The 20,222-nt window shown below is 41.6% G+C and overlaps 1 long non-coding RNA gene across 1 annotated transcript; it reads left to right on the top strand.

Moving 5' to 3' along the window:
• Window positions 1–244: 244 nt before the first annotated feature.
• Window positions 245–20,006, top strand: LOC105492356 (uncharacterized). Its single transcript, XR_011621691.1, has 3 exons — window positions 245–407; window positions 524–646; window positions 19,918–20,006. It is a non-coding gene; the product is annotated as an uncharacterized lncRNA (long non-coding RNA).
• The last annotated feature ends 216 nt before the right edge of the window (window positions 20,007–20,222 follow it).

Genomic DNA, 20,222 nt, shown 5'->3' with positions numbered 1-20,222 from the left:
TTCAACTGCAGCTTCACTGAAAGTTTTTCTAACTGTCGAGAAGAGAACACCAGATGAGATGTCTTTGTTTTGGATGTGACATCTGTAACAGCCATGGCCATTTACCAAGCACAAAAACAAAGTCAATTCGCAAAGGAAGGCAGAGTGAGGAGAACTACAGGGAAATGGGATTGAGGCCCCATCCGACACCACAGTGATTTTGAATCCACTCTCCATCTGGACTCCTTGTAATGTGACATAATAAACTTCTTAACTGTGAAGTCAGTCGAAGTTGGGATGATAACCTGGAGATGAAACCATCCTACATGATGAGATGGTAAGAACCTTCATTAACAGAGAACTCACTGGGATTTCCTTGGTTTTGGAAGTTGTTCCCAAACACAAGTGGGCATCAGAATCACTTGGAGGTGATTAAACCGTAGATTGCTCCGTCCCATCCACAGACTTTCTAATTCCTTAGGTCTGAGGACCAAGGATTGCATTTTTAACAAGTTCTCAAGTAATATTTACATTGTTCTTTCAGAGCCACACATTGAGAACCACTGTTTTGGACTAATTGCTTCAACTCTTTCCCGTGAATTCGAGCTTCCCTGCAGGGCAGTGAAATTGCTTGGCGGGAACACATCTGAACCTCATGTGATTCAAGGTAACTCAATCCTAAAAGCAAAAAGCATCAGGGAGTCATTTACTTTCCACACTAATTACCCCCACCCCAGGGACAACATCCTCTATGCTATATGATAAATAATTCTTACATGAATAAAATTATCACTAAGCAAGCCATTCAGATTGTGATTATTTGGGGAGTAGCAAGAATAGGATTCATTTTGTGTGATATTGAATAAAAGTATCTTGCAGCTAAATCCTGAGAATGATTTGCTCACACCCATTTGGCAAACTGTTATCAAATAGATTCCCATGTTCTGAACACTCTGGTAAGCACTGGTTACAAAGGGAAATGGTTCTTTCTCCTTAAACTCACAATTTAATAAATGGAAGATTTAAATATTTACACTATGACAAGGTATTCTCTAATAGCGGAGAACACAGGGTGCTTCCAGACCACAGAGAAAGGAGGTACCCACCGTCACAGAACTCAATGGAGCCCTGTGTAGGCTTCCATTTGTCAAACAGTCTACAAATACTTTTTATTTTGTGATTTTTCCTTGATCTTCACAATGACCCTGCAAAGCAGATAGGGCATGAAGATTTTTCTCATTTCAGGAAATCTTAGGTAAACTGAGGCTCTGGAAACAGAGCTCACTCGCTATTAAAAAGCAGGCAATGATGCAAACTCTGTACTCTGACATAACCCTCTCCCTTATCCTCAGCCCCTTTGTAGGACATCCCTGTCAACTTCAGTGGTTCTCAGATAGTCTGGACTTTTAAGGATTGCTAAGGATCAAAGGATTGATGATTTCAGCAAACAGCTAGAGAATAGGCAGGACTGGCCCATTAGTCCTAAAACATCTGCTTTAGAAAAACTGAGAAATGTGGCTGGGCATGGTGGCTCATGCCTGCAATCCCAGCACTTTGGGAGGCAGACATAGTAGGTGGATCACTTCAGGCCAGGAGTTCAAGACAAGCCTGGCCATCATGGCAAAACCCTGTCTCTACTAAAAATACAAAAATTAACGGGGTGGGGTGTCACACACCTCTAACCCCAGCTACAGGTGGGAGAATCACTTGAACCCAGGAGGCAGAAGGTGCAGTGAGCTGAGATCACACCACTGCACTCCAGCCTGAGTGACACAGTGAGATTCTGTCTCAAAAAAAGAAAAAGAAAAGAAAAACTGTGTAATGTATAAACTATGGTGGTGCCATTTCGAGGGTAACTACAGATCAAATCTCCAACTTGAGGGTGGATTTCTGCTCTTACGACATGGAAAGCTGATAACCATCTTTTGAAACAGTAGAATTGGTTTTGCTTCAATGGTAGTTGTGTAAAACACACCTTTTTCTTCATTGTCTTATTTGTTTAAAGAAAATTAAGACCTCATTAAGGTGGCACTATTTCCATTATTATTCTGTATCACTTGAGAGTTTACACAATTTGTTTAGTGACCTTTTCCTTCACTTCTCAACAACCAGATGGTATGTTTTAATATTCTATTTCTTACTCTAGCTCTATAGTAGATTTTAATTGAAGTCTATTAATTAGTTACAAAGTTAATTTTTTTGGCTTTTCGTATTAGGAAATGAGAAAAATCCTTCCAGTTTTGCTAAATCTTTGCTAAACTGAACGTTATTGGAGTTTTCAGCAGTTGTTTAAAGTTTAGAGGCATTTTACAGATATAACTTATTCATTGTTAAATTTTTTAAAGTTACAGGTTTAAATGTCACAGAAATATATTATGATCTTTTTTTTTAAAGAAAGGGAGGAAGGGAGTGAGGAAAGGAGAAAGGGAAAAAGGAAAGGAAAGAAAGGCAAGGGAGGGATGAATGGGAGGGGAGAGCAGGGAAGGGGAAGGGAAGGGAGAAAGAGGAAAGAAGGAAGGAAGAAGGGAGGGAGGGAGGGAAGGAAGGAAATAAGGAAGGAAGGAAGGAAGGAAGGAAGGAAGGAAGGAAGGAAGGAAGGAAGGAAGGAAGGAAGGAAGGAAGGAAGGAAGGAAGGAAGGAAGCCATCACAAACAGGGGGAAGGATTACAGGACTGAGGAGGCAAGCAGTTTATATAAAGCACACTGAGGATTTGTGAAAGTAATATCTAGCACTTCAATGCTTTACCTTGCCAAGGGCATTTCAAAATGAAAAGAAAACTGGGAAACAAAAGGGGGAACACACTCCTCTGAAACTGGGCTATGGTATAGACCAAATGGTCTACCCATACTCCCAATGAAATTACCGTAATCTTTCTTAATTTATGTGCAAGATTTAACTCTTTGAAGCCTCAATCATTTGATAGCTTGGGGAAAACAGTGTAATAGGAAACTCGGTCCAACGGTGGCTCATAAGGTGTACAAGTGCTGCCACATTGTAACCCTGGGTCCCCAGTTTTGGGGTAGCACTATGAAAAACTACCCATTTGTAACTCTTGCACCTTGAATTCCATGAAGAAGCCCAGCACCCGAAAAACAAAAACCAGTTGGATCCAATGATGCTAGATTTGGAAATGAACTTCAGTGAACTCCCCTCGTGGCCATACTAAAATCCTCGCCCAGGGAGGAGCTTACTCAACTTTTCCTATGCATGTGTTGTGAAGCATGATCAGCAACTGCACCTGCACTGCCTTTACTTTACCTCTACATACAATAACTCAGTTCACCAGCCCAGTAAAAGCCCTGTTTCCACCATCGCTCAGGGAAGCACTGCTTTAGGAACTATGCCTGGTGTCCTCCTTACTTGTTACAAATAATAAAACCCCTTGTTAAATCCTCCTTGGTTGTGGTCATTGTGACACAGGAGTTAAAAAGAAATTATTTAGGCAGATAGTGAGGGTAAGAGTCCTTGGGAAGGTTTTCCTTTTAAAAAAAAAAGTAGCCCCAAAATAATTTCTTTCTTTCTTTTTTTAATTTTTATTTTTGAGACAACTTCTTGCTCTGTTGCTCAGGCTGGAGTGCAGTGGCACGATCTCAGCTCACTGCAATCAAGGGATTCTCATGCCTCAGCCTCCGGAGCAGCTGGGATTACAGGTGCACGCCACCACTCCCAGCTAATTATTTTGTATTTTTAGTAGAGACACGGTTTCACCAGGTTGGCCAGGCTGGTCACGAACCCCTGACTCAAGTGATCCGCCCACCTCGGCCATGGTGAACCACCAAGCCCAGTCAAATCATTTCTTCTTTAACAAAGAGCAGCCTGTAAAATTGAGCTGCAAACATAGATAAGCAAGCTGGGAGCCTGCACAGGTGAACGCCGGCAGCTGTGCCTGTAGGAAAAGGCTACCTGCAGGCCAAGCATGTTCAACATGGTGGCTCCATCTTCTGTGGGAAAGAGAATTTCTAGGGTGCCAGATGAGTTGGTCTCCCCTGTGTGAGACACCCATGGGTAGCCATGGGCGGCCTCCGAGAAGAAAAGCCTTCTTATTGCCTTCATGTCTTTATGCCTGAGAGCATAATCACTCTGCGGCATTCCACAGGTTGCTCAGGGAGATAACACTCCCTTGAAGCAGTGGAGTATAATCAAACGTCTTGGCTCCTCCTGAAACCTGCTCCCACCCATTTCAGTCCCAATGATAAGTTAAAGACCTTTTTTTTTTTTTTTTTGAGACGGAGTCTCACTTTGTCGCCCAGGCTGGAGTGCAGTGGCACGATCTCGGCTCACTGTAAGCTCCGCCTCCTGGGTTCATGCCATTCTCCTGCCTCAGCCTCCTGAGTAGCTGGGACTACAGGCACCTGCCACCACGCCCGGCTAATTTTTTTTGTATTTTTAGTAGAGACGGGGTTTCACCATGTTAGCCAGGATGGTCTCGATCTCCTGACCTCGTGATCCACCCACCTCAGCCTCCCAAAGTGCTGGGATTACAGGCGTGAGCTAAGTTAAAGATTTTAAGTAGTTTAGACACACGCTTTTGCTCAAGGAAATTCACAGAAACCACCGCTGCTATACATCTTATTGAATGACTCACGAGTTCTCCTTCACTGATTAATCCTTTTCCTCATCCCTTCCTCACCCTCCCATCTGCCCCAAGAACAAAGAGCTTGTAAACCAATAAATTAGGGGAGCCCGAGAGCTCTGGGCCGTGAGCAAGCCTCTGACACTCTGGTCCCCTGGACTCACCTTTTAAACTCTTATTCTGTCTCTAACTCCTTTGTCTCCGCTGGACTCAGGGTACCTGCTGGGTGGTGTGGGGCTGGTTTTCCCAACATCTTCTCTTTTCTTTGTCAACCTTGTGTGCAGTAAGGAGCAGGCAACATGGCACTGGCCAGGTAGAGAATCCAACTGCATAATAAAAGATTAGGGTGGGGTGGCCAGCTTCTTTGCATGCTATGTAAATGGCACACCTGGTCCAACCAATCTTTTGGCCCTATGTAAATCAGACACTGCCTACTCAAGCCAGCCTATAAGACTGCATGCACTATGTGGTGGTCCAGAAAACCCATTCAGGAGCCCCTCTCTTTCCGCAAGAAAGAGCAATTCTCTTTTCTTTTTCTTTTGTCTATTAAACCTCCACTCTTAAACTCACTTCTTGTATGTTCAAGTCCTTGATTTCCCTGGTGTGAGACAATGAACCTCTGGTATTTACCCAAGACATCAATGCCACTTCAAGTGAACTGTCACCCACCAAGCAATTGAACCCACCCATTGTGTGAGTAAAAATCCCTGCCCAAAATATAATCCGTGGAAACCTTTACACAGTTATCAAGTTGTTTTCCTTAAAGGCTGCTTGGAGGTACGGCAACTAGATTTTATTCACCTACCACCATAACCTTTGGCCATAAGTAAAATTCCCTTAGAAAAAAATAATTTCAACTTTGGGAGTTCCTCTCAAATGAACTCATTTTATGAGTGTATGGGACACTCGTTTTATTAGACAAATAATCCAGTCAGCATGTGAAATATGGCCCATTCTACAACATTTTCCTTGTGCCAATCACCCCCAGTCATCCGGATTAGTGGAACACACTGGTGACCAAAAGAGTCAAACTCTGTAAAATATTCAAAGAGATTTATTCTGAATGTTGACGAAAAGTGTCAAACTGTAAAATCTTCAAAGACATTTATTCTGAGCCAAATATAAGTGACCATGGCCCATGACACAGCCCTGAGGAGGTCCTGAGAACATGTGCCCAAGGTGGTTGGGGGTGCAGCTTGATTTTATACATTTTAGGGAGACATGAGACTTCAATCAAATACATTTAAGAAATACATTGGTTTATTGGTTTGTTCTAGAAAAGCTGGACAATTCAAATTGGGTGGCGGGGTCTGGGCAGCTTCCAGGCTATAGGTAAATTTAAACATTTTCTGATTGACAATTGGTTGAGTTTGTCTAAAGACCTGGGATCAATAGAAAGGAAATGTTCAGGTTAAGATAAAAGATTGTGGAGACCAAGGTTCTTTTGAAGTCTCATAGCAACTGCCCTTGGAAACAATAGATGACAAATGCTTCCTATTAAGACCTTTTAAATGGTGTGAGACTCTTAGTTAACCTATTCAGAATTGGAAGAGCCTGGAAGGAAAAGGTCTAGTTATCTTAATTGTTATTCTTTCCAGATGCAAATTTTCCCCACAAATGACAGCTTGCAGGGACATTTCAAAATGTGACAAAGAAACATGTTTTTGGGGTAAAATATTTTGATTTTGTTCCTTGTCTCATAATGTTATGCCAGAGTCAGGTTGGAAAGTAAGTCACAATATATAGGGTTAAATAAAACCCATCTAATGAGACTTTTTGGTTTGTAGGGCATGACTCCCCAGACCACTTAGATAAGAATTTGGGCAAGATTAAAAAAAATCAAGAGTTTATGGCAAGGTTCGGTGGCTCACATCTGTAATCCCAGCACTTTGGGAAGCTGAGGGTGGATCAAGAGGTCAAGAGATCAAGACCATCCTGGCCAACATGGTGAAACCCCATCTCTACTAAAACTATGAAAATTAGCTAAGCATGGTGGCAAGCCCCTGTAGTCCTAGCTGCTTGGGAGGCTGAGGCAGGAGAATTGCTTGAACTCAGGAGGTGGAGGTTGCAGTGAGCCAAGATAGTGCCACTGCACTCCAGCCCGGCAACAGTGTGAGACTTTGTCTCAAAAAAAAAAAAGCAGTTTAGTCCTTATGAGCTAAATATGAATGACCATGGCCTGTGACACAGCCCTCAGGAGATCCTGAGAACATGTGTACAGGGTGGTTGTGAGGCAGGAAAATAGGGTCTAGAGGAAGAGAACATAAGGCCAATTCACACTTCAGCTATGACAGGAAATATCTTCTGCCGGGTCTGTCCCGCAGACCCTGGATGAAATGAGAACTCAGACACAGGTATGCAGTGTGAGAGTAGCTAGGTAACTGCCAAGCTCTAGTGGCCAGAGAGCAGCCCCGAGAAGCTGGAGCTGCTTGCTTTTATTCAGTGCAGGCATCATGACAAAAGCCTGGAGCAAACACAACCTGTAGGTAATTAACATTTATTGTTCCCCTTTCAGGTAATGTCATGTGTGTGGATGATCAAAGGTCAGTTCCTGGTCAACATATGTAAACAAGCCTGTTTAAGTTAAATTCCCTTACACTCCATTGTACCTACTCTTTGCCCTCTGCATCAGGGTTATAGAACAGCTGCCTTCAGCTATTCTTCCCATGGGGCTCTGTAGAACCTTCCGACCTTTCAGAAGGTTTGCATCCTTTCCCTATAGTTTTTCCCTCCACTCTGACCAATCCTCCACATCTCCCCCTTTTCTGTTTTTTATTTGTTTGTTTGTTTGTTTTGTTTCATTTCGTTTTGTTTGCATCAGGTTTTGTTGATGGAAACATACAGATGTGCGCAGTGACAGGTTTGACTGGTGTGGCAGTTACAGCTCATGTTCCAGCTTTGCATCCTAGAACCAGTAAATAATATAAGACAAACATGAGTATAATCAGTATTATTCTTTTCCAATCAAGGAGTGATATGTAGTGTTACTTGGCACCTCAGTCCAATGTGTGCCATTACTGAGAGACCCCACTGGGGTATGTCAACCCCTCCCAGCCAATCCATCACATTGTTAGAGGCTTGGAAGGGAGTGTCTGCCCAAGTAACAGGGCAGAAAAAAGGCAGATCTTGAAGATGGGTCCAATAGAGTGTAGCAAGTACAGGGAGCAGGCAAAGCGAGAGACTAAAAAAGATTAATACCCTATGAGAGATGTAAAGTACAACAGAAAGCATAGCAAGGAACAAATTATCTGGAGTGAATGGTGTCTGTGTCTGGAGCAGGATTTACTCAGCCTCCTGAGTTGTCTTCTTCAGCAAAATGTCCGGGGCCTGTGTCATCTGAGGAAGCTGCATTATCCAGGGCTGTGGGTCCTGCAGGGTCATTTCCTTCATTTCTGGTACCGGGTTGGGTGTCCTAACCACACCATGGTAAGGTTTGATGCCTCATACTGGAATCTGAAGAGAACCTGAGGGGGTCTGAACACAAGCATAACCTCTTTCCCATGTTAGCAAATCATTTGAACCACACTATACATTACTATTTACATCTTTCCATAAAACTGAAGGTTTTATATCTTGAGTGATTTTTGCAAAGTGCTTTTATATAGCTGATTGAAATTTATCCTCTAAATTTAAGAAATTAAGGGTAAATCAGGCTCGTGCCAATAGTGTTGTAGGATCCTTACTCATATTTTCCCTTTGTTGTTTTCTGAGCATATTTTTAAGGGTGGAGTGGGCAGGTTCTACTATGGCCTGTCCTTAGGGATTATATGGGATACCCATAGAATGTTGGACATTCCATGTATGACAAAATTGTTGAAATTGTGAGCTGGTGTAAACTGGACTGTTATCAGTTTTAATCTCTGTGGGTGGCCCCTTAAACGTAAAAGAGAAGAAGATGTTTAATGACATATCAGCTGGACTCTCCAGGAAGAGCAATTAGGTGGGAACTGGTACCAATGGATACATGTGTATATCTTTGTTTTCCAAATTCAGGGACATGCATAACATCTGTTTACCATGACTAATTAGGTTCTAGTCCCCTAGGGTTGATACCTGTTGAGGAAGGGGACTTGCCTGCGAGCTGGCAATCTGGGAATCGCAGGATAATTTGTTTAGCTAGTCTTTGGGTTAACTGAAATTGTTTAGAAAAATTTCTCCAATTTTGGTGGAAAAATTAATGTGATTTGGTGGCTTGGCCAAGCAGTGATGTCATAACCTGCAGGTCTGCTTGATCATGACCATGAACTAGTGGACCAGGCAGTGAGCTGTGGGCCTGAATGTGTATAATAAAAACAGAATGTGTTCATTGAGCCAGTGATTGCTGAAGTCAAAGAAAAAGGGTGCACAGGGTAGGCTCAAGAGTGGACTTAATGAGGGCCGTTTCAAGGTTTTGCAATAAACAAACAAAGTAAGCAGAGTCACTAGCAATATTGATGGACTGAGTGGAAAAGGTTTCCAGGGCCAATATTAGGGCTCCAACCTCAGCTCTCTGAGTACTAGTAAATCCAGATCAAGTGAGGGAGTCATGCGGTTCCCACCAGATAGCTGCTTTTCCATTTTTACCAGAGCCATCAGTGAAAAGTGTTAAAGCATTAGGTATGGGGGCATGAACTACCTTTGTAGGCATAACTACAGGAGTATGAGATAAGAACTGGAATAGTCTATCAGTGAGAAGGGGATGTTCTATATGGCCTGCATAATCAGAGAGTGCTATCTGAAGGTCTCCTATTAATCTTGTTTTAGTAGGAAATACTAATAATTGGACTGAATATTGTGGGTCTATGCAATCTAGTTGCCTCTGAAAAATAGCTTGCTCTATTTCCTCAATTTCTCTTTTTGAAACAGGGGTTAAATACCTGGGGGAGTCCAGGGCTGCATTGCCCTTTAAGATAGAAAACAGGTTCTGTAATTTGTCAGTAGTTATGCCCAAGTTGGGGTGAAGCCAATTGATAACTCCTGGTAATTTTTGATAACCATTTAAGGTATGTAAGTTGTTAGTATTCAATTTAACCTTTTGAGGTCTTACTGACCAGGAAGTTAGTATGTATCCAGGATATTTCCAAGGGGAGGACATCTGTACCTTTTCAGATGCTATGATTAAAGCTCTTAACTGTGTATTCCTTTTGACAGAGGCATATAAACTCAAAAGTATTGCTCCATTGTGGCTGCCAGCAAGATGTCATCCATATAATGGATGATCTTGGAATTAGGAAGTTCTTTCCTACTGGGGAGCAAAGTCTGATTTGCATGACACTGACACATGGTAGGACTGTTCAACATTCCTCGAGGAAGTACTTTTCAGTGAAATCAGTGAGCTGACCTTTCATTATTGATAGCTGGTATTGTAAATGCAAATTTTTCTCTGTCCTGTTCTGCAAGGGGAATAGTATAAAAGCAGTCTTTTAAGTCAATAATGACTACAGACCAATCTCAAGGAATCACTGCAGGGGAAGGGACCCCCTGTTGAAGGGGCCCAGTAGCTTGCAAATTAACATTGATAGCACATAAGTCATACAAAAGTCTCCATTTACCAGACTTTTTGGGAATGACAAAAATGAACGAATTCCAAGGGCTGTTTGATGGTTCTATACGGCCAGCTTTTAATTGTCCCTCAACTAATTCATGGGATCATTATTAACTTGTCTCCCTTTGAAGGCCACTGTTCTACCTAAATTGGATCTTGAGAGAGCCATGTCAGGGGTAGGGGAGAAATTACAACAGTGGCCATTATCAGAAAGGGGTCATATGATAGTTGTCTGCTATGGCCTCAATTAATCCTCTCATAAATGGGCTAGTGGCTCCGTTTTCTCTAATGCCTTTTCTTATTTCTTTACAAGTGTTGAAAGTAATGGGTTCATGTACCCGATTGACTTCTTTTTTCTTTTTTGAGACGGAGTCTCACTCTGTCGCCCAGCCTGGAGTGCAGTGGCCGGATCCCAGCTCACTGCAAGCTCCGCCTCCTGGGTTCACGCCATTCTCCTGCCTCAATCTCCCGAGTAGCTGGGACTACAGGCGCCCGCCACCTCGCCGGTCTAGTTTTTTGTATTTTTTAGTAGAGACGGGGTTTCACCGTGTTAGCCAGGATGGTCTCAATCTCCTGACCTCGTGATCCACCCGTCTCAGCCTCCCAAAGTGCTGGGATTACAGGCTTAAGCCACTGCGCCCAGCCTCTGATTGCCTTTTGATCTTGCATCACTGGGCAGGCCAAGAGCTCCCCTTCTAATGCTGCTTGCCTAAGACAGGGTCCCATAACTGTGGTGTATCCCTTGTCTTTTTCCAATTAATTGGGGGAGGGGGCTCAGCGAAAATCTGTCTCCTCTGTGGCACCTTTACCTGGTAACAGCAGGGCTGAGGGAGAAGGAGGCAGTAAAGTAGATGATGACTCTTCCTCCCCTCCCTTTTTAGGCTCTTCTGTGTAAAGCAGGGGCCAAAGCAGTCCTAACTAAGGCCCATAACATTAAAGATGTTACTGGAACTCATTGTCCTTGTACATAATGTTGTTTAAGACTTTTTCCCACTTGTTCCCAGAGCTTTAAGTCTAGTGTGCCTTCTTCTGAGAACCATGGGTTATGGAAAACAACAGTTTGCATTAGGTCCCTTAATTGGGCCTCCAAGAGCAAGGCTTCGCTAGCTTTAAGCAGCGGTTTAAACACTTTTATATACTGTTGCTGTTAAGCTGATAACTGTTGTCCCATGATGAAATGCATAGCTTGAAAATCCCTTCAAACTTGGAAATCCCCAGCAGGCACCAATTATTGATTGTGCCATCACTTCACTTTCATTTTTGAAGGTTCCGTCGCGATCCGTTGCAGCGTTCCTCACACGTGGCACCTCCTGCCAGGTCTGCCCCTGGTCGACAGATGAAATGAGTGCTCAGACACAGATATGCGGTATAAGAGCAGCTAGGTGACTGCCCGGCTCTAGTGGCTAGAGAGCAGCCCCAAGAAGCTGGAGCTGCTTGCTTTTATTCAGTGCAGGCATAATGCCAAAAGCCTGGAGCAAATGCAACCTATAGGTAGTTAACATTTATTGTTCCCCTATCAGAGAATGTCAGGCATGCAGATCATCAAAGATCAGTTCCTGGTCAACATAAGTAAACTAGCCTGTTTATGATAAATTCCCCTACACTCCCTTGTACCTACCCTTTGCCCCCTGCATCAGAGCTATAGAACAGCTGCCTTCAGCTATTCTCCCCCAGGGCTCTGTAGAACCTTCTGACCTTTCAGAAGGTTTGCACCCTTTCCCTATAGTTTTTCCCACCACTATGACCAATCCCCCACAACCCTCTGCATAAGGCATAGGCCAAGTAAATGACTTTGTAACTTTACTTCATCCTCTCCATTTACATAGGGCATACCCCAAGTAGAGAATATTGAAACTCCCAAAAATTCTGTAACAGGGCATTTGATTCCCTGTGCTCACGCCTGCTCCCACAGTGTGTACTTTCATTTTCAATAAAACCCTTCATTCCTTCCTTCCTTTGTTTGTGCATTTTATCCAATTCTTTGTTGAAGACATCAAGAGCCTGGACACCTTCCACCATTAGCATATTTTGCTGAGCCAGCCAGGAGGAAGATGTAAGCCCAAAGTTTGGGATTCATTTATCTCCCTATCCTTTCTGCTCCATACAGGGGCTCTCCCTCTCCCTGTCTCTCTTTTCCTTTCCAACTTGGGACCCTTGGTGGGCAGCACATAAACATGGAAGCAACTGCAGGTTTCTGGCCGTGGCCAGTGAAACTAAGGGCTTTCCATGTGGAGAAGCCTGACTGCCACCTTCCGGTTGGCTTAAGGAACCTGGGTCTTTTTCTTTTTATTTATTTTTTTTCCTTTCTTTCTTTTTCAGTCTTTCAGTGTCTATTTACAATTGCCCTGCCCCAAAGGGGGAAGGACTTTTTAAAAATATTTTCCACACACTGTCCCTGATCCCTACATGAGGTGCAGCTTGGAGCAAACTCGCACATGTTTCAGGGGACATCAACCTTCTTTTCCTATGCTAAATTCTTCCCTTATCATACACAACTGACTGAGGAACAAAAAGGCCCACCCAGCATCCAGTTCACATTACAGTTCATGGCTGTTCTTATAAAGCTCATAGTAGGCTCTGGAGGGGAAAACCTGCATGTGGCACCACCTAAGGCCAGAGATGTCTGGCACTCTAAGATTGGACCCCACAGGAAGATGGTCCCAGGGGTCCAGCAGATGTCAACCTGCCCAAAGGGGCTACTCTCATCAGAGGTTCTGAGGTCTAGTACTAACCCTCCTTAGAATTTTCTCTCGTAGTTGCCATGCTGTTTGTCTCCAATATTGTTCGGAATCTGGAGTTTACCATTGAATGGAAAGTGGAATAGCATTGCATGTATCCAGGCTTTTGTGCTGCAGTTCTAAGCAGGGGGCCTGGTTCACGTGTGACGCCCTCCTTTGGTATGGTTTGGCCCCAGTGATCTTTGGAGTTTGGTGAGGAGCCTTTAAAAACCAAACTGCCAGGCCAGGCATGGTGGCTCACGCCTGTAATCCCAACACACTAGGAGGCCGAAGTGGGTGGATCACCTGAGGTCACGAGTTTGAGACCGGCCTGGCCAAAATGACAAAACCTTGTCTCTACTAAAAACACAAAAAACTAGCCAAGCACAGTGACGGGCGCCTGTAGTCCCAGCTACTCAGGAGGCTGAGGCATGAGAAAGGCTTGAACCTGGGAGGCAAAGGTTGCAGTGAGCCGAGATCATGCCACTGCACTCCAGCCTGGGTGACAGAGTAAGATGTGGTCTCAAAAAAAAAAAAAAAAAATCAAACTGCCATGGAGACTGCTTTACCTGAAATTTTGGTTTACAGCCTTCATTGGATTATCTATTGGGGCAAAGTAAAACTGGCAAGCGTGTATTGCTATCTCATGGCTAAGGTTCCAAGCTATTGGATATTCATTTATGTATGTGTATACATGTCTAGATGCGTTTATTTATATGTACACTTATTGTTATACATATGTTGTGTCTACCAAATTGGCTTATAAGTAAAAGAGCACTCATAAATTAAGTCAGTCAGTCTAAGCAATTTTCAAGTTCATGTGACTTAAAGTATACCTTTACTAAACAAGCTGGCTTTAAAATTATTGGTGGGATAAAAACAGAAATGCCTTCAGAATTGTCAACATACATTTTGTCTGAATTTTTTGTTTGTCTTTGCTATATATTTTTAAATGTCAGTGTTAATTCAAGCTGGTAGCTGCTTGGAGCAAGCTACTCAAAGTCTCACTGAAATAAATGCATATCTGGTTGCTTCCTTTGGGAAGGCTCATCAGAAACTCAAAAGAATGCAACTGCTCCTCTCACACCTACCTGTAACCTGGAAGCCCTAATCCCCCTCCCAGCTTCTAGTTGTCCTGCCTTTCCAGACGGAATCAATGTTCATTTTACAATGTTCATTTTACAATGTTCATTTTACAAAGTTGATTGATGTCTCATGTCTCTCTTGTTAAAAGTAAAAAAAAATTAAGTACAGTGCATGGGATAAATGTTTTAGGTAAACTTTTTTTGTAAATTAAAATCTTAAAGTTATTTTTAACACTCATTTAATATTTGGATCATTTCCAATTAAGAAATAGTTGTAATTATAGGGAAATATGTTTCTAAAATTATGGAATTGTTCTTATTTATAAATGCCCATATCTAACAGTTCAGGATTTCTTGCTTTTTAGAGTTTTGCTAAAGTTTTAGGTTACTAGGGATACAATTCTAATTAACACGCAATTCTGTATACAAAATGTGCCAGACAGGGTTATTAGTGGAAAAAAAAATAATTTTGCCTAATTCAGAAGTTATCTAAAAATTAGCTCAAATTACAGATTTGAAAAGGTTATTTATGAAACAATGTAGTAGATGTGGAAAAAATTTAAACAATAAAATATTCTTTAAAACCTGATACAGAACTGGAAACATTTGGCTAATGAGCATTTTCATAATTAAATCTCTTAATCTTGATTAAAATAAAATAAAAAGTATTGTATAATGCATCGGCAGTTTAGCAATTATTTTTTCAATATAGTTAAACATGAAGCTGGATTTAGTGTAAAGCCAAATTTCACATACACACTTGGATTGTTTCACACTATGTTTACTGTTTTGTGTGGATAGTGCCAGAGTACTTACTGGTCATGTGCCTAAAGAGGATTTCTTTCTTTTTCTTTTTTTTTTTTTTTTCCTTGAGATGGAGACTCATTCTGTCACCCAGGCTGGAGTGCAGTGGCTCAATCTCGGCTCACTGCAACCTCTGCCTCCCAGGTTCAAGCAATTCTCCTGCCTCAGCCTTCCAAGTAGCTGAGACTACAGGTACACACCACCATGCCCAGCTAATTTTTGTATTTTTAGTAGAGATGGGGTTTCACCATGTTGGCCAAGCTGGTCTAAAACTCCTGACCTCAAGTGATCCGTCTTCTTGATTGCACAGAAGTATAATGATATTGGTGAACTTAAGGGTATTGAATTGTGTATCAGGAATAAAATATTCATTATGTGGGTTTTCAGGGACCCTAGGTAACACTGTAGCCTCCAGGGTAAATTAAGTAGGAAAATTTAGGATTGGTTTTCTGTTTATTTGTTTTTGCTTCTAGTTTTCATTCATTTGCTGTTTATTCTCCTCTGGCTTTGCTTATGTATCCATATATATAAAACCCTGATGCTTTTTAGTTTCTAGTGGAAGGCTTTTATTTGGTTCTATGAATAGTTATTTTGTTTCCTCCACATTTCCAGCAAGTCATCATTCATTTCATTTGCCTGGAATTCATAAGCTACTTTTGTCAAGCTGCAGGAATTGATGGAGCACACCAGCTATAAACTAACTTTTTGGATTTTAGGCTTCTTGATACTTTAAATGGGCTGAGTATACTTTCATAAATAGAATTTGAGTCAGATTTCTCCCTCTGCCTAATTTCTCCAACATTTGTAAACTGTTTGTGAATATTCTTAATTCATGACAATGTGTTTGTTTGCATACAGTCAAGCAGGGTTGCCAGGGCCGCCAGGGCTGCTCAGGCAGAGAACCCAGAAACCTGGCATGCCAGCAAAAGGGTAAGAATTTCTTACTAGTCAGTTTCTGGCCTCTTTCCGTCTGTGTAAACTGATTAAATGTGAAGAAAAAGTCACTGTTCATCTCCTCTGTAAACTTTTAAATTAATTGGTTTAATAATAATAAGAGATTAAATCAAATATTTTGTCAGAAATGTAGAAAATGTAATGCCTTTTAGCTCACATGACTTTGGCAATCTTTGGGAAATAAAGATGGTTTTAGGGCCAGGTGCAGTGGCTCACACTTGTAATCCCAGCACTTTGGTAGGCTGAGGCGGATGGATCACGAGGTCAGGAGACTGAGACCATCTTAGCTAACACGGTGAAACCCCTCTCTATTAACAATACAAAAAATTAGTCGGGTGTGTTGGTGGGCCCCTGTAGTCCCAGCTACTTGGAAGGCTGAGGCAGGAGAATGGTGTGAACTCAGGAGGCGGAGCTTGCACTGAGCCAAGATCATGCCACTGCACTCCAGCCTGGGCTACAAAGCAAGACACTGTCTCATAAAAAAAAATTAAAAAAAAATATAAAAAAAAGATGGTTTTAAAGATTATTGGTAAAATACAATTGTCTTCCAATTGTAAATATGTGGTCTAAATTATGTTCAAATATTAGGTTTGCTACATGCTTTAAGGTCATAGGCTGCTTTTCTGGTTTTTGAAAATTGTTTAACTCGCCTGCTTTCCTGCTAGGTAAGGCCTAGGTACATGTGGGGTTGGCCATGCCCTAGCTATGCTGGAAATAGTCAAACCTTATCAGAACATAACTTACTAGGTTTTACACTAAAGTTAAAATTGCTAAGAGTCACCATTGTAACATGCATTTAAGACTACTACAAACAGTTTTACATACAAGGTGTGTAAAAACGGTAGAATGTGTTCTTTTTGTAAAAGATTATAAAAGGTTTTTGTTTCTTTATAATTTCTGAGTTATCATCTGGCAAAATAAATAATTTATGGTAATATGGAATTCCAAAATAAAACTTCAGTTTCAAAATTGTCTTCCTAATGCCTGACTTTCTGGATGGATCAGAGGCCCCGAAAACATAAAGAGAAGAGGTAAACAGGATTGTTTGACGTGTTTAGGTACATGGGATTGCCAAAATGGTGTTCAATCTTCTTTAGGTTATATTTTTGTGAATAATCTAACATATGTTCCAAAATTGTATGGGATTTCTAAAATAGTATATGATATAAATTATAATTATGGTTTTTATGTTAAGTTATTGTAAACCACAGAAATAACCAAATTTCCTTGTATAAAGCTACAAACCCAAAAATTAATTAAATACCAAGAAAATATTTTGTCAGATTTTCATGTTAAACCAGCTGACAGTGAAATTGTTTAAAATGTTTATAACCAATGCTTGACCCCATATTCCTGGGAAAACAATTAAGCTTCACATACATTTGGTCAGGCACGGTGGCTCATGCCTGTGATTCCAACTTTTTGGGAGGCCAAGGTGGCAGATCACTTGAGGTCAGGAGTTAAAGACCAGCCTGGCCAACATGGTGAACCCTCTGTCTGCTAAAAATACAAAAATTAGCCGGGCATGGTGGTAGATGCCTGTAATCCCAGCTACCTGGGAGGCTGAGGCAGGAGAATCGCTTGAACCCAGAAGCACAGTTTGCAGTGAGCCGAAATGGTGCCACTGCACTCCAACCTGGGTGACACAGCAAGACTCTGTCTCAAAAAAAAAAAAAGAAAGAAAGAAAAGAAAAGAAAAAGAAAATACCCAGTGGGTCATTTAAACGTTTTAAAGGGATCATTCGATTGTTATTTTCGATGCATATTTTCTGGTTGTAAAGCTTTCCCATGCAAGAGGGCTGATGTTATAACAGTAGATTATTATGCTGCAGTGTATTTTCACCGGGTAAAAAGGCTTTTTATGGTTTGAATCTTCTGAGAACATTGGAGAAAGACTTTCCTTGCCATCCACACTACAACAAAACTTCAGGACCTTGGACTTTGGGTTCATCACATCTCTCAGGGGGAGATGAGGCAGGAAAATAGGGTCTGGAGGCAGCGAACATAAGGCCAATTCACACTTCAGCTATGACAGGAAATAACCTCTCCATAGGGTGTAGGCCAAGTAAATGACTTTGTAACTTTACTTCATCTCTCCATTTACATAGGGCGTATCCCAGGTAGAGGATATTGAAACTCCCCAAAATTCTATAATGGGGCCTTTGATTCCCTATACTCAGGCTCATTCCCACAGTGGAATGTGGAGTGTATTTTCATTTTCAATAAAACCCTTCATTCTTTTCTTGCTTTGTTTGTGCATTTTGCCCAGTTCTTTGTTTAAGATGCCAAGTACCTAGAGAACCTGCACCATTAACATTTGGGTGCAACTTAGTTTTTATACATTTTGGGGAGACATGAGACTTCATTCAAATACATTTAAGACGTACATTGCTTTGGTCCAAAAAGGCAGGACCACTGAAGGTGGGTGTGGGCGGCTTCCAGGTTATCGGTAGATTTAAATATTTTCTGATTAATAATTGTTTAAAAGACTTTATTGAAAAACCTGGGATCAATGGAAAGGAATGTCTAAGTTAAGATAAGGGGTTCTGGACAGCAAGGTTCCTTTTTTTTTTTTTCCCCCAGATGGAATCTTGCTCTGTCACCCATGCTGGAGTGCAGTGGTGCAATCTCGGCTCACTGCAACTTCAACTTCCCAGGTTCAAGCAATTCTCCTGTCTCAGCCTCCCGAGTAGCTGGGATCACAGGCGTGTGCTACCATGCCCAGCTAATTTTTGTATTTTTAGTAGAGACGGAGTTTCACCATATTGGTCAGACTGGTCTTGAACTCCTGATATCAGGTGATCCATCCACCTCAGCCTCCCAAAGTGTTGGGATTACAAGCGTGAACCACTGTGGCCAGCCGAACAAGGTTCTTATTTTGCAAATGAGTCCTCCAGGTAGTGGGCTTCAAAGAGACTAGATTGTAAATGATTCTTATCAGACTTAAAAAGATGCCAGACTCTTAGCTGATTCTCTCCTGGATCAGGAAAAAGGCCTGGAATGGGAAAGAGGATTCTCTACAGAATGTAGGTTTTTCAAGAGATAACTTTGCAGGGTAATTTCAAAATACGGCAAGGAAATACATTTGAAGTTAGAATATTTTGATTTCTTTCCTTATCTGTCATGTAACGTTATATCAGAGTCAGGATGGAAAGCAGGCTATGTTAAATAATAAGCTCCTCTGAGGAGACTTTTTTGGTGTGTAGGGCATGACTCCCCAAACCTCTTAGGTAGAAATTTGGACAACAGAAGAAAAAAGGTTGGAGTTTAACCCTCAACACAAATAGAACACTCAAAACTCAACTGGTAAAAATATACTGAGATTTGTAGAATTCCTCGTCTGAAACCTGTTCCATTGGTTTTACTTTACCTAAAATCAACCCCTTTTGGTAAATCCCGACTGTCTCCATTTCAAATTATAACAGGCAGACCTATGAAATTATTCCCAGAAAACTGTGAATATATGATATTAAAAGAGAATATGTTGTATAATTGCAACAGTTTTATAAGGCAGCCAACTAGAAACTATAATTTAGTAAAAGACTCCACAGTGACCTCCTGTAGGATGAAAAATTCAAGGACCATGGACTTCAACCCGGAGATTTTGTCTATCGGAAATAAGACCTTTTAAAAGACTTCCTTCAGCCAAGATGCAAGAGAATTATCAGGTGCTCCAAACCTGATACCACTAAGCTAAAAGAAATTGACTCATGTCACCCATTTAAAGAAAGCCACTTCGACCGGGCACGGTGGTTCACGCCTGTAATCCCAGCACTTTGGGAGGCTGAAGTGGGTGGATCACCTACGGTCAGGAATTCGAGACTGGCCTGACTACCATGGAGAAACCCTGTCTCTACTAAAAAATACAAAAAATTAGCTGAGCGTGGTAGTGTATGCCTGTAATCCCAGCTATTCGGGAAGCTGAGGCAGGAGAATTGCTTGAATCCAGGAGGCAGAGGTTGCAGTGAGGCGAGATCGCGCCATTGCCCTCCAGCCTGAGCAACAAGAGCGAAACTCCATCTCAAAAAAAAAAAAAAGGAAAAGAAAAAAAAGAAAGCCACTTCACCAATTTGAACTTTGTCTCAACTGGTGATCTAAAAATATTCTCCAGAACCAACAAGAATGAGAAAAAGACAACATCTGAGATAGACAGCTTTCCTAAGACACTGGACTAGGCCTGTATCTATATAAACACTTACTATTAATAATCGTTAGTAGATGAAGTATATCTTTCTTTGCAAGTTCCCACTAAATTTCTTTTCTTGTTTTTATATCCCTAGTTATTGGACTTTCTTGCCACTATCAACAGCTATTGCCCACAGCAAACCTCTTCTTGCAGTGGGCTCAGGACTATGCTAGCAGACTACAGAAAAACACTTATTGGGTATGTGACCTCATGCCCCTCTCCAGTGGTTCTGGTGATTACCATGATGGATATCTCCTTTCCAAAGACAGATTAGATAGCATATCAGAAATATATCCACGTTTCTCAAGACCAGTGATCACTGCTTCATACTAGCATGACAAAGGATGACGTGCATCACTGGCCTGTTAATAATATTATACAAAGCAAAGCACACGGAAA

The sequence above is a fragment of the Macaca nemestrina genome, chromosome 4 (assembly GCF_043159975.1).
Source record: "Macaca nemestrina isolate mMacNem1 chromosome 4, mMacNem.hap1, whole genome shotgun sequence".
In the NCBI taxonomy this organism is placed as follows: Eukaryota; Metazoa; Chordata; class Mammalia; order Primates; family Cercopithecidae; genus Macaca; species Macaca nemestrina.
Note: the sequence above shows the minus strand (reverse complement) of the source record. Positions and strands in the feature narration are given on the sequence as shown.